At 45.9% G+C, this 14,016-nt stretch overlaps 1 long non-coding RNA gene across 1 annotated transcript in view; it reads left to right on the forward strand.

The window, feature by feature from the left end:
* The first annotated feature begins 2,735 nt into the window (after positions 1-2,735).
* Positions 2,736-14,016, forward strand: part of LOC144305502 (uncharacterized) — a 30,500-nt gene continuing 19,219 nt past the window's right edge. Inside the window, exons 1-2 of the long non-coding RNA XR_013372514.1 lie at positions 2,736-2,850; positions 3,318-3,406. This is a non-coding gene — a long non-coding RNA (uncharacterized LOC144305502). The remainder of the gene's footprint in view (positions 2,851-3,317; positions 3,407-14,016) is intronic.

A 14,016-nucleotide genomic window follows, 5' to 3' on the forward strand; every position in this document is an offset into this window, starting at 1 on the left:
TGGTATCGTTCTGATTACTGCAAATGGTCTGCCTGGTATCTGTCCTTGCACAGGGGTGTGGGTGATGGGATCGTGGAGATGCCTGCCGAGGGCACGGAGCTGCAAATGCCAGTTTCCCAACTCTGTCCGTGTTGGTTTAGTACTTTTGTAATGAAAGGGGGAAAGTTTGGGATTGAAAGTAAAGATTCAAACCAAAAGAGTGTGTGTTTGCCTGACATTCTCTGTGGCGTGCGTATTCCTGTCCAAAGTGGTCCTACGCGGTGCCCCCATGGGGGGTGGAAAAGACTGTGTCCTTCCTCAGGGGACCCAATAAGCCAGTCCGCTGTCCCAGACCTAGGCTCCTCGGGGTGCTTGAGGGAGAGCTGAGTCTGTGCCTTTGGACCCTCCCGGGTGTGGGGTAAAGGGCGAGCCCCGCCCTAGAGGCTGAGAACCACCCACCGGCCTGCCTGCCCGGCCCCAGGTGCCGAGGCTGGAAATGCATCCTGCGCGTGAAGAAAGATGGGATGGGACTTCCGCCCACGGGCACTTTCTACGTGGAGAACAGTTCCTTTCCAGCACCTCCCCAGTCAACCCCTGTATCCCAACGAGGCCCAGAGCCTACTTCAGTGTTTCTTCCTGCAGGTTCCTGAGGTCCCCTCCGGTTCCCCTGAGACTGAAGGGCCCCGACCAATTCTCTGATCCTGCCCCCCAACCTCATGAGAGGCAAGTGTGAGGGAGGGGCAGTCACTCGCCCAGGGACCAGGGTGTGAGCTGATGACAAACGGGCTAGGCCGGGTCTCCGCCAGCCGCCGCGCCGGCCTCCTAGCGCCCGTGCACTCCAGCAGCATCTCTTCCCCTGATCAGTTTTTCTGCTCTGGGCATCACGTCAAGGCTATTAGGCTTTCATTCCAAAAAGTTTTTTTTTTTTCATTCCAAATTTATCTGTCCTCAGCCTTGGACCGATGTCCCTTACTTCACTTTGGCGAACACGGAGACAAGGGCCTGCCTGTAAATAAGGCCTCTCACCTGCGGCCAATACGACAGATTCATGCCTCAAAGCCTTTATTGTAGTGGGGGCACCTGGGTGGCTCAGGCGGCTCGGGTCATGACCCCGGGGCCCAGGGATCCCCAGGCCCTGGGGTAGAGGCTGCATCGGGCTCCCTGCTCAGCGGGGAGGCTGCCTCTCTCTCTCTCCCTCAAATAAATAAAACCTTAAAAAAAAACCCACCTTGACTGTAATAAAGCGAAATGTAAATAAATATATAAAATGGATCAACTCGTGGCTTTGAGGCTAAATTGAGAAAAATACGGTTTTGGAAGAAACTTGGTTTCTCTTCTGTTTAATTGTGGGTTTCCTGGAGACAAATCATTTGCTTGTTGAAAGTCTTCTATTCGGGGATCCCTGGGTGGCTCAGCAGTTTAGCACCTGCCTTCAGCCCAGGGTGTGATCCTGGAGACCCGGGATCGAGTCCCACGTCGGGCTCCCTGCATGGAGCCTGCTTCTCCCTCTGCCTGTGTCTCTGCCTCTCTCTCTCTCTCTTTCATGAATAAATAAATAAAAATTAAAAAAAAAAAAAGTCTTTTCTAGCAGGCAGCTCTGTAAGGCGCTGAGCCACAGTCTAAAGGCTTATCTGCTCCTGGCGTCCACCCGACAGGAGTTGGGAGGATCCGGCCGGGCCGCCCTCCCCAGCGGCTCCCGGTGCCCTGCTGCCCCCTGCGGGAGGCTCGGGCCAGGCTGCTGGGCGGCCTCGCTCCTGAGCCTCCGCCCCTGCCTTTGATTCTTACTTATTCCTCCCCTCCGCCCTCCGTCTATGCCAGCCCCCGCCCCCAGCACCGCCGGGGCTCCTCAGCACGAATAGGAGCAGGACGTGGAGGGGGCTGCGGGGCGGCTGACCCGGCCCTTCCTGCCGCCGCTGTGGAAGCACCTGGACGTGCAGGGAGCACAGGCGGCTCTGGAAAAGCCTCTCCCCACAGCTGTTTGGAAGGATGTTAGGGAGGCGCCTGCTGGAAAGGACGCGGGCAGCCCGGGGGGCTCAGCGGTTTGGCGCCGCCTTCAGCCCAGGGTGTGATCCTGGAGACCCGGGATCGAGTCCCGCATCGGGCTCCTTGCATGGAGCCTGCTTCTCCCTCTGCCTGGATCTCTGCCCCCCCCCCCATGAATAAATACATAAAATCTTTAAAAAAAAAAAAAAGAAAGGACAGCTGGGGGCTGTTTGCCTTTGTAATTCATCTATAGCGACTTAATATACGGGTCTCCAAATGGTACTTACTTTAATTGATTTTAAACGACTTTTTCTAATTGCAAAAGGAAGACATGGACAAGATGGGAAACAGAGGTATCCTAAAGACAGAATCTTTTCTCATCCTACCAAGCAGGGTAACCACTCTAGCTTTTTGTGTATGGCTTCAGTCTCGTTTTTTTTTTTTCTATGAATATATATGTAATTTTGACCAAATTAGGATTTGTCAGACTGTCGCTCTCCTTAAGAGGACCAAGACCTTATTTGACCAAGACCTAGTGCTTTGTCAAACTAAAGGAAAAGCTACTCCTTTGGGGGAAGAGATGGGCTTTTAAAATCTGTTGAATTAGGATCCAAGCTTGAGGTTGATTGTCAAGAAACTCTTGGGATAGATTTCGGGTAACAGCAAACAGATGGGGAGGTGGGAGGGGAGGAAGGACCTTTCTCTCCATCGAGGATCACCTGGTAACTGGGTAGCTCCTCCCTCTCTGCGAGGGCTGCCAGGTGCAGGCTCCCCGCCAGCTTCTGGAAAGGCGCCTGGGCCTCCGGCCACCAGCAGGCTTGGTGACGCTGCAAGGGGCAGTGGAGGATGGGAGGAGGCTGACAGCGCTCGGCTGCAACCCCGGAGGAGGTGAGGGGTGGACCCACGTGTCTGAGGCGCCGAGGGGCCCGGGACGTGGGTGCTGAGCCGCGCTGGAAACGCCACGGGCAGGGCGCGTGGGGCAGTGAGGCCTTCTGGGCCCTCCGCGTGGGCCGGGGGCTGGGGAGGCCTCCTTCCGCCCCCCGCCTGGCTTCTGTCCCCCGCAGCTCAGGGCCCCCAGCATCAGGCCCCAGACCCTTGGGGGAGCGTGGGAAGGGCCCAGAGTGAGGCGGGGAGAGTCCTGTCTGTGGCGCCCTCCTGGGCTCCCACGGGCCCCCTGCTGAGCTCGCAGCTCTGGGGCGGCTGGTGAGAAGGTCTTCAGATCCAGTTCCTTTCTCTAAAGAGCTCAGTGCTGACAAGTTCTGCTCCTTTCTTTTGTCACGTGATGGGGCCTGTCTGGGTATCTCAATGGTCAGGACGCTGGGACCTAAATGCAACAAGCCTTTCCCTCCACACAGGATTTTGGGATCCTTCTGACCCTGTCCTGCTCTACCACTTCTTCACCGTAAGGGCCTCCAGTTTTGTTGCAGAAGGGCGCATCCAAACTGTAAGTAACCCTAAACCCCAACCTTCGAGGATAGGGGGCTACTTAACCTCTCTGTGTTGTGGGCCCTTTCAGCATTCTGGTAAATGCTACCGACCCCTTGTCAGAATAATGCATGTAAGTGTGTAAATGTAAACATAACCCAGAAGTCTGGACCTAAGACTCTCCATCTTAGTTTGACTCCAGGAACACCCTCGAAGGCCTGTCAGTTAAAGCTTTGTCGGTCGGCTTAGAAGAGCAAACCCCTGAGTCGAAAAGCAGCTCCCCCGCCCCGCATTGGACCCTTACAATAGGCCCACCTGGTGCTCAAGGAAGGCACTTCTGCGTTTTTACAAAGGATGACCTTGAGGTCAGCCACCCCGCGGGGTGTGAGGGCTGACAAGGGAGACCCCAGCTCAGGGAACCCTGCTCTGTTTTGACGCTCTTTCCTCCACACCGCACGTCCTCCCGGAGACGTGACTGTCGGCTTCTTATCCCCGAGCTCACGTGTAGGGGCGGTCACATGGTGCTTGTCTGTCTTTGTCGGACTTCTCTTAGCACAGAACTCTCTAGGTCCATCCGTGTGGTTTTAGCGGCAAGGTCCCATTCTTTTTTATGGCCGAGCAATATTCTATTGTATATACCTATGGGCATGTGTACACGTGTGCGCGCACATCCCGTCGCCTTTATCCATTCATCTGTCCGTGGGTACCTGGATTGGCGTCTGTAACTTGGCTATTGTAAATAATGCAGGACGTTTCCTTAGATAGGCACCCACCCAAGGCATTTTTTTCATGGAGGAAACTCCACCCTGTTTTGCACAGTGGCCACACCGGTTTATATTCCTACCACTGTAGGTAGGGGGCACTTTTCTCCACATTCTCACCAACACTTGTTATTTCTTGTTTTTCTGATTCTACCCAGTATGACAGGAGTGAGGTGACATCTCGTTGTAGTTTTTTTTTTTTCTTTTCGTTGTAGTTTTGACTCGCATTTCCCCGATGATGAGTGATGTTGAGCACCTTCTCGTGTGTCTGTGGGCCGCCTGTAGGTCTTCTTTGGAGAAATGCTTATTCAGGGCTTCTGCCCACTTTTTAATCAGTTGGTTGTTTTTCTTGGTTTTGAGCTGTTTGAGGTCTTTATATATTTTGGATATTAACCCCTTATCAGATGTATCATTTGCAGATGTCTTCTCACATTCCATAGGTTGCCTTTTCTTTTTTTCTTTTTTTCTTTTTTTTTTTTTTTTTTGCCTTTTCATTTTGTGTGACAGTTTCCCTTACGGTGCAAAAGCTTTTTATTTTGGTGTAGGCTCAATAGTTCACATTTGCTTTTGTTTTTTTCCTTTGCCCAAGGAAACATCCATAAATAGGTTGCTAAGGACAGTGTCCAAGAGATTACTACCTATGTTTTTTTTTTTTTTTTCTAGCAGTTTTATGGTTTCTGGCCTCACATTTAGGTTTTTAATCCATTTTGAGTTTATTTTTGTATACGGTAGAACATGTGATGCCTCTAGCTTTGTTCTTTCTCAGGATTGCTTTGGGTATTTGGGGTCCTTTGTGGTTTCACATAAATTTTAGCATTTTTTTTTTTTTAATTTTAGCATTTTGATAAAACTTTGGTATTTAGACAGGGATTGCATTAATTTGTAGGTTGCTTTGGGTAGTAGGAAAATTATAATGATTCTTCCAAACCATGAGCATGTAATATCTTTTCATTTATTTGTGTCATCTTTAGCTTCTTTCATCAGTGTCTTTCAAAGTATAGGACTTTCACTTCCTTGGTTAAATTTATTCCTAGGTGTTTAATTTTGGGGAGTGCAATTGTAAATAGCATTGTTTATTTGGTTTCTCCTTCTGCTACTTCATTATTAGTGTATAGAAATGCAACAGCTTTCTGTATTAATTTTGTATCCTTCAACCTTACCGAATTCCTTTATTCTAATAGTTTTTTTCTGGTGGAGTTTTTAGGTTTTCTACATACAGTATCATCATCTGCAGAGAGTTACAGTTTTATTTCTTCCTTGCCATTTTGGATGACTTTTATTTCTTGTCTGATCACTGCAGCTAGGACTTCCAGTACTAGTGTTGAGTAAGAGTGGGGAGGGTGGACATCCTTGTCTTGTTCCTGGTCTTAGAGGAAAAGCTTTCCATTTTTCAACATTGAGTATGATGTTAGCTGTATGTTTTTCACATATAGCCTTTGTTATGTTGAAGTATGTCCCCACTAAACCCATTTTCTTGAGAATTTTATCATGAATGGATGTATTTTGTCAAGTGCTCTTCTGCATCTACTGAGATGATCACGTTTTTTTATCCTTCCTCTTGTTAATGTGATATATCATGTTGATAGACTTATGCATACTGAACCACTCTTGCATTGGAATAAATTGCACTTGATCATGGTGAATGATATTTTTAAAGTAGTGTTGAATTCATTTTGCTGATATTTTGTTGAGAATTTTGCATCTATTTTCATTGGTTTTTGGTTTGGGGTTGTTTTTGTTGTTATTTTTGGTAGTGTCTTTGACTTTGGTATCTGGGTAATGCTGACCTCACAGAATGAATTTTTCCGTCCTCTGTTTTTTGAAATACTTTGAGAAGAATAGGTATTAACTCTTCTTTAAATGTTTGGTAGAATTTACCTGTGAAGCCATCTAGTCCTGGGCTTTTGTTTGTTGGAACTTTTGTGATTGTGGATTCAATTCATTACTAGTAATAAGTTTATTTAAATTCTTTAGGGGTGCCTGGGTGGCTTAGTCAGTTAAGCATCTGCCTTCGGCTCAGGTCAGATCTCAGGGTTCTGGGATGGAGCCCTGAGTTGGGCTACCTTCTTCGTGGGGAGTCTGTTTTTCCTCCTCCTTCTGCTCCCCCTGCTTATGCTCCCTCCCTCTCTCTCTCAAGCAAATAAATACAATCTCTTTAAAATACATATATATTTTTTTTTATTTCTTCCTGATTCAATTTTGGAAGATGGTATGTTTCTAGGAACTTCATTCATTTCTTTAGGGGGTCCAATTTGTGGCATACTATTTTTTTGTAGCAGTCTCTTATAATCCTGTGTATTTCTGTGGTGTCACATTTATTATTTCTTCTCCATTTCTGATTTTGAACCCTCTTTTTTTTTTCGTGATGAGTCTAGATAAAGGTTTATTGAGCTTTGTTTATCTTTTCAAAGAACCAGCTCTTCGTTTCATTATTTTGTTTGGTCTCTATTTCATGTATTTATGTTCTAATATTTATTATTTTTTTTGCTGCTATTAGCCTTGGGCTTTGTTCTTATTTTTCTAGTTCTTTTAGGTATAAGGTTAGGTCGTTTGAAATTGTTTCTTGAGGTAGGCCTATATCACTATAAACTTCCCTCTTAGAACGTCTTTTGCTAGGCAGCCCCTGTAGTGCAGCTGTTTAGCACCGCCTGCAGCCTGGTGATCCTGGAGGCCCAGGATCAAGTCCCACGTTGGGCTTCCTGCATGGAGCCTGCTTCTCCCTCTGCCCGTGTCTCTGCCCCTCTCTCTCTCTCTCTCTCTCTCTCTCTCTCTCTGTGTGTGTCTCTATGAATAAATAAATAAAATCTTAAAAAAAAAAAAAAAAGAACTTCTTTTGCTATGTCCCAAAGATTTTGGACTACCATGTTTTGTCTATATGAATTTTTTTACATTCTTTTTGATTTCTTCCTTGACACAATCATTGTTTATTAGCATGTTGTTTACCCTCCATATGTGTTTTTCCCAGATTTTTCTTGCAATTGATCTCTAGTTTCATAGTCATTGTGGCTGGAGAAGATGCTTGACGTGACCTAAACCTTAAATTTATTGAGACTTGTTTTGTGGCCTAACCTGATCTATCCTGGATAATGTCCCATGTGCACTTGAAAAGAATGTGTATTCTGATGTTTTTGGATGGAATGTCCTATATAGGTTAGGTCCATCTAGTCTAATGTGTTATTCAAGGATATTCTTGCCTTATTAATTTTGTATCCGGATGATGTATCCATTGATATAAGTGGGGTGTTAAAGTCCCCTACTATTATCATACTTTTGTCAATTTCTCCCTTTATGTTCATTAATGTTTACTTTATGTATTTAGGTGATCCTAGGTTGGATGCAAAGATATTCACAATTGTTATGTCCTCTTGTTGGATTGATCCTTTTATCATTATGTAGTGAGTGCCCTTGTCTTTTGTTACAATCTGTTTTAAAGTTTATTTTGTCTGACACAGGTATTACTACCCTGACTCCCTGTGCTCTCACCTCCCACCTTCCATTTGCATGTGTATTTTCATCCCTTCACTTTCAGTCTGTACGTGTCTTTAGATCTGAAGTAAGTCTCTTATAGGCAGCATACAGATATACCATATTATTTTTTTTATCCATTCAGTCATCCTTTGTTTTTTGACTGGAGCATTTGGTCCATTTACATTTAAAGTAATTATTGAGGGCAGCCCTGGTGGCACAGTGGTTTGGCGCCGCCTGCAGCCTGGGGTGTGATCCTGGAGACCTGGGATCGAGTCCCACATCGGGCTCCCTGCATGGAGCCTGCTTCTCCCTCTCCCTCTCCCTCTGCCTGTGTCTCTGCCTCTCTCTCTGTGTCTATGAATAGATAAATAAAATCTTTAAAAAAATAAAGTAATTATTGATAGGTATATATTTATTGCTATTTTGTTCATTGTCTTCAAGTTGTTTTTGTAGCTCTTCTCTATTCCTTTCTTTATCTCTGCTCTCTTCCCCTGTAGTTTGATGGCTTATGTTAGTGTTTTGCTTGCATTCCTTTCTCTTTATTTTAATGTGTCAACTACAAGGAGTTATGTTTGTTTCTTTAAGTAGGCTCCATGCTCAGTGTGGATCCGAATGTGAGCTCACAACCCCAAGATCAAGATTTGAACTGAGATCAAAAGTCAGGGTGCCTGGGTGGCCCAGTTGGTTAAGCCTCCAATTATAGGTTTTTGATCTGTGGTTTCCATTGGGTTCATACACAGCATCTTTTTTTTTTTTTTTTTAAGATTTTATTTATTTATTCATCAAAGAAAAGGGGGGGGCGGTACAGACACAAGCAGAGGGAGAAGCAGGCTCCATGCAGGGAGCCTGATGTGGGATTTGATCCCAGGACTCCAGGATCACACCCTGGGCCGAAGGCAGGTGCCAAACCGCTGAGCCACCCAGGGATTCCCCATATACAGCATCTTATGCATATAGCAGTCTGCTGTGATGGTCACTTAAGTTCTAACACATTCTAAAAGTACCAAACTTCTACTTCCTCCTCCATGTTCTGTGTATGCCAACTTTTACATTTTATTTTGTGCATCTCTTGACTAATTTTTATGGGTATAAATGATTTTACTACTTTGATGTTTTAACCTCTATACTGGCTTTAGTAAGTGATTAATCTACCTTTACTATAGGTTTGCTTTTACCTGTGATTTTTTTTTTCATGATTTTCCTCTAGTTACAGACTTTTCTTTCCACTTAAAAAATCTTTAATTTTTCTTTTAAGGCTGGCTTAGTGGTGATGAACATGTTTAGGTTTTGTTTGGGAAAATCTTTATTTCTACTGGATAGAATATTGGCTATTGGGTTTTTCCTTTTCAGTACTTTATTTTTTTTTTTTTTTAATTTTATTTATTTATGATAGTCACAGAGAGAGAGAGAGAGAGAGAGAGGCAGAGACACAGGCAGAGGGAGAAGCAGGCTCCATGTACCGGGAGCCTGACGTGGGATTCGATCCCGGGTCTCCAGGATCGCGCCCTGGGCCAAAGGCAGGCGCCAAACCGCTGCGCCACCCAGGGATCCCCCTTTTCAGTACTTTAAATATATCACGCCACTCTCTTCTGGCCTGAAAAGTTTCTGCCAAAAAAATCAACTGATAACCTTATGGGGTTTCCCTTGTATGTACCTGTTTTTCTCTTGTGGCTTAAAAAAAAAATCTCTATCACTTTTTTTTTTTTTTTTTGCCATTTTAATTATTATGTGTCTTGGGGTGGACCTCCTTGGGTTAATTTTGTTGGAGGCTCTCTGTGTTTCTTCAATCTGGATGTCTGTTGCCTTTCCCAGATTAGAGAAGTTTTCAGCTATCATTTTTTTAAATAAATTTTCTGCCCCTGTCTTTCTCTTATCCTTCTGGGATCCCTATAATGTGAATGTTATTACACTTGATAGTGTCACCGAGTTCCCTTAACCTAGTCTCACTTTATTACTCACTTTTTATTTTTATTTGCTGTTCAGCTTGGTTGCTTTCCTTACTATGTTTTCCAGATTGCTGACCCATTTTTTTTTTTAAGATTTTATCCATCTATGATAGTCACAGAGAGAGAGAGAGAGAGAGAGAGAGAGAGGGGCAGAGACACAGGCAGAGGGAGAAGCAGGCTCCATGCACCGGGAGCCCGATGTGGGATTCGATCTCGGGTCTCCAAGACCACGCCCTGGGCCAAAGGCAGGCGTTAAACCGCTGCGCCACCCAGGGATCCCTGCTGACCCATTTTTCTGCGTCATCTAATCTGCCGTTGATTCCCTTAAGGTATTCTTTAGTTCAGTTATTGAATTTTTCAGCTATGTGTTTTTTTAATATGTTCTATTTCAAAAAAATAAAAAATAAAAAAAATAAAAAAATAAATATGTTCTATTTCTTTGTTGAAGTTCTGAGTTCATATACTCTGCTCAAATCCAGTGAGTATCTTTATGACCATTACTTTATCAGTCATGTTGTTTATCTCTATTTCATTTAGCTCTTTTACTATGATTTTTGTCTTGTTCTTTTATTTGGGACATATTCCTGTATCTCTTCATTTTGTCTAATTCTGTTTGTTTCTATGTATTAAGTAGGCCAACTACATCTCCTGGTCTTAAAAGTAGTGGGCTATGATAGAAGAGGTCATGTGGCACCCTATAGTGCAATCCCTGCCAGTCACTAGAACTAGGTGCTCCAGGGGTGTCCCCTGTGTGGGCTGCATGTGCCCTACTGTGAGCGTCTGAGCCATGGTTGCCTTCAGCCCAGCCAGCTGCACTGACCTGCTCTCTGTGGGTGCACTGGGCAGGGTTTGGTCTCCATGCTGTTGAGAGGCCTGTTTGAGGCCACTTTGGGCTCGCTGGTGAGTAGGGCTGGCAGTCAGACTTGTGTCTGCAGTTAGCCTCTGTTACAATCTGGGGCAGGGCTTGCTCCCTGCCTGGCTAAGTGAAAGGCTCGTGTTGGTGGGCAGAGCTGGCAATCAATGTGCCTACCACAGGTCAAGCAGCCATTTCTTTTGGAGAGATCACTGAAAGCAGCCAGAGGTGAGGACCACCAAGGCTGATTCTTGGTGGAATAAGATTTTTGTCTTCCTGGTAAGCAGGGCTGGATGTGGGAGAGCTTCAGCACATCATTAAGTGTATTCATTAGCTATCGTTGTGTAACAAACCACAGAATTCCATGGCATACAATAGTTAACCTCTATTATCCTGCTCACAGGCTTATAGACCAGTTGGCTCTCCTGTGGAAGGTTGGTGTGGGCTCCTCGCTTTTTTTTTCTTACTCTTCTGAGACCTGTGGGCTAATCAGGGCATGTTCTTCTTATGGTTGTGGCAGAGGTGAAGTTAGGGTGAACAGACACAGGAGTCTGGGTTCAGAACGAGGACCCTGTCACCTCCACCCATATGCCATTGGCTAAAAGTAAGTTACATGGCCAAGGCTAACATCAGTGGAATTTGAAAATATTCTCCATCTCAGACACAAGGAACTGCTGTGTCACATGGCGAAGTTTGTGGATTCAGGGAAGGAGGGAGGATGGGGACAATAATAGAATTGCCACTTTAGTTTGGGTACTTTCTATTGAATCTCGAGAGCAATGGAAGAATATGCCTGTCAAACTGGGATTGATAGGAAGGAAAACTGCCCGTTGTCTCTTATGATGATATGAAAGTCCTTTTGAAAGTTTAGAACCTAAGTTCCATAATGACAACAAGAGTGATAGGTTGCTTCACTTCCTGTGTTTCATAAATACTGGTTGATTAACTGGTGAAAGAATATACATATGTAAATCTACATATAGACATAAAGGGGTAAAAAAAATGAATTGAATGTACCTACCTATATTGAAAAGGAGTAAAAAGAATATAACAAAAATACCAAATTAGAGTCAAGAGACAGGGATTCTTATCCTTACTCTGCTTGTAATGAGCTCTTCTGAAACGTTGTGCACATCATTTCTCATTGGGCCTCAATTTCTTCATCTGTGAAATGGGGTGATTGGATTAGATGATCTCTACAGGGCTTCCGATTTCAGTTTCCTGATTTTTTTTTTTTTTTTTAATTCATGAGAGACACAGAGAGAGGCAGAGGCACAGGCAGAGGGAGAAGCAGGCTCCCTGTGAGGAGCCTGATGCAGGACTTGATCCCAGGACCCTGGGATTACCATTTGAGCCAAAGGCAGACACTCAACCACTGAGCCACCATGGTGCCCCAGTTTCCTAGGATTCTAAGTCAGCACTCCAGCTGCTGGCAGATCCCATATCTCCTGGCCAAATATCCCCGCTGTGCCTCTGCACCACCAGCTTCCACCTGATGGGCCCTTTAAGAGGCACAAGTTCAGTGCATCTTGCTCACTGGTGTGGATCTGAGTCTGAGCCCTGAAGGGGTAAGACCGGGCTCAGGATTATTGGTTATGGCAGGCATCGCCCCTCAGGGCCTACAGTCTGCTACTAGTCTGATTCATTTTTCTGGGTAAATCTTTATCCTTGAAGTTCAATAATTTTTACAACATATGCCTAAGTCTATGCTTTTGTCCCTAACTCCTGCCTAGAATGTAGCGGGCTCTTTTACTCTGCAAACTCAAGGTTCTTTTTTTTGTTTGTTTTGTTTTTTTTCCAAACTAGAAATTGTCAGTTATTCTTAAAATGATTTCCTCTCCTCCCAGAATGTCATCTTTTATATTCATGCATCTGTCCTCTAAGGCGCTCATCTACTCCCTTACTATTTCCATTTCCTTGTCTCTGCTCTGAATTTTGAGGATTTCTGCCACTTGATCTTCCAGCCCACGCAGGTAGTTCTCAATATTATCATACCATCTTTAAATTTTGCATCACACTTTCAAATTCAAAACTAAAATCATTAAAAAAAAAAAAAAACAACTAAAGTTATTGAAGTGCTCCCAAAACGTGGGTCTTGTTATTTTGGTCTCTGAAGTGTGATGCTTCCTGTGGCGACTCACTCTAACCAGAGGCCTTTTGCTGGGCCCTGTTCCAGGTACAGAAAATACCGCAAGAACACGAGAGTGAACCCCTGCTCTCTCGGAGCTCACACGTGTCGTGGGAGGTTTTCTCTTCTTTCTTCCCCTGCTTGCTGGATTTCCCAGGCACTTTGTCTCCCCGTGGCTCTGCGCACCTTGGGGCGGGGGGGCACTCTACTAGGGCAGCAAACCTATGGCTGGGTGGGAGGCCTGCACACTCGGAAGGGCCAGCACAGTAACTGAGGCTAGGCTCCATCAGAAGTCTCCGTTCCTCCCAAGCAAGGGAAATCCAGTTGACCCTCTGGTGTACACACACACACACACACACAGACACACACACACGTGTGTGCCACTCCTCCCTCCCCACTATTGTTCCCTCTTCGTACCTACCTTGATGGAGACAGCACCTGGCACCTGCCCTCTTCAGAGATCCTGGTGGGGCCTGTGGTCACGCTTTCAGGTTTTACCCCAATGAACCCAGGAACCATTTTGTTCAGAAGAGATGGGTGAACAGGAGTTGAGAGGAAATAACATTAGAGACGCCTTCCAGGTGCCACTTTCACCCGTGCCTTTTCCCAGACACCTTACCCAGCTCCAGGGGCCACGTTAGGGAGCCCTTCCTAGGGATGACTCCCATCGGCAGGATTACGGTTGGATTGGGACTGAAACTCCGGGTCTGGGTTAACCAGTGTGCAGTGACCGGTTGGCCATTCTAGGTCTATACCCCTGTGGCTCCGCAGTGAGGGGAGGAAGACCAGGGTTCTTAGGTGCCTCCAGCACTACAAACCAACTGGCTTATGCTTTACTAACTGCCTGGATACTAGACGAGGCCAGGGATGGCGTTCCCCACCCGGTGGTCTTATCCACGTTCTGGGCGCCCTGTGAGGACTGTTCCCACCTCCCTCACTAGGACAAGTTGTAATGCTCAGAGCCTGGGCTCTGTAAACACGCCCCGACTGAGAAGGGGCTACACTATCTACCTAACGCCTCCAGAATGCTTCCATGCCGAACAGTACACTCGTAGCTCCTGACGGCGCCAAGTTGTCTGAACCAGTTTGTGTTCCAAAGCTCTGGGAGTCCAGACCACCTGGGTTTTTGCTTAGATAAAAGGCCTGGAAAAGCACTGGGCTTATTCTCAAACATCAAAATCAGAGGAAGCACTTGCTAGAAATGTAGATTTCTAGGCTTCACCCCGAATCTGAGGCAGAACCTCTGGTGGGGCCCAGAAAGCTGCATTTTAAATGCATGGCTGGGGCCTCGGATTCCCTTCCGTCATCTAGTGGGCCCTGGAGGAGTTTCAGTAGCAGAGCAGGCCGGGCCGACAAACTGATGTGGCGGGAGCTTAGGCTTGCGAAGGGCGGCTACAGACTGCAGCACGGGAGGGAGGCCCCAAGATGGCTCATTCCATCCCATCAACTCCGTAGTTCTGAGCGCTTCTCAAT

This window comes from Canis aureus, chromosome 35, assembly GCF_053574225.1.
Source record: "Canis aureus isolate CA01 chromosome 35, VMU_Caureus_v.1.0, whole genome shotgun sequence".
NCBI lineage: Eukaryota > Metazoa > Chordata > Mammalia > Carnivora > Canidae > Canis > Canis aureus.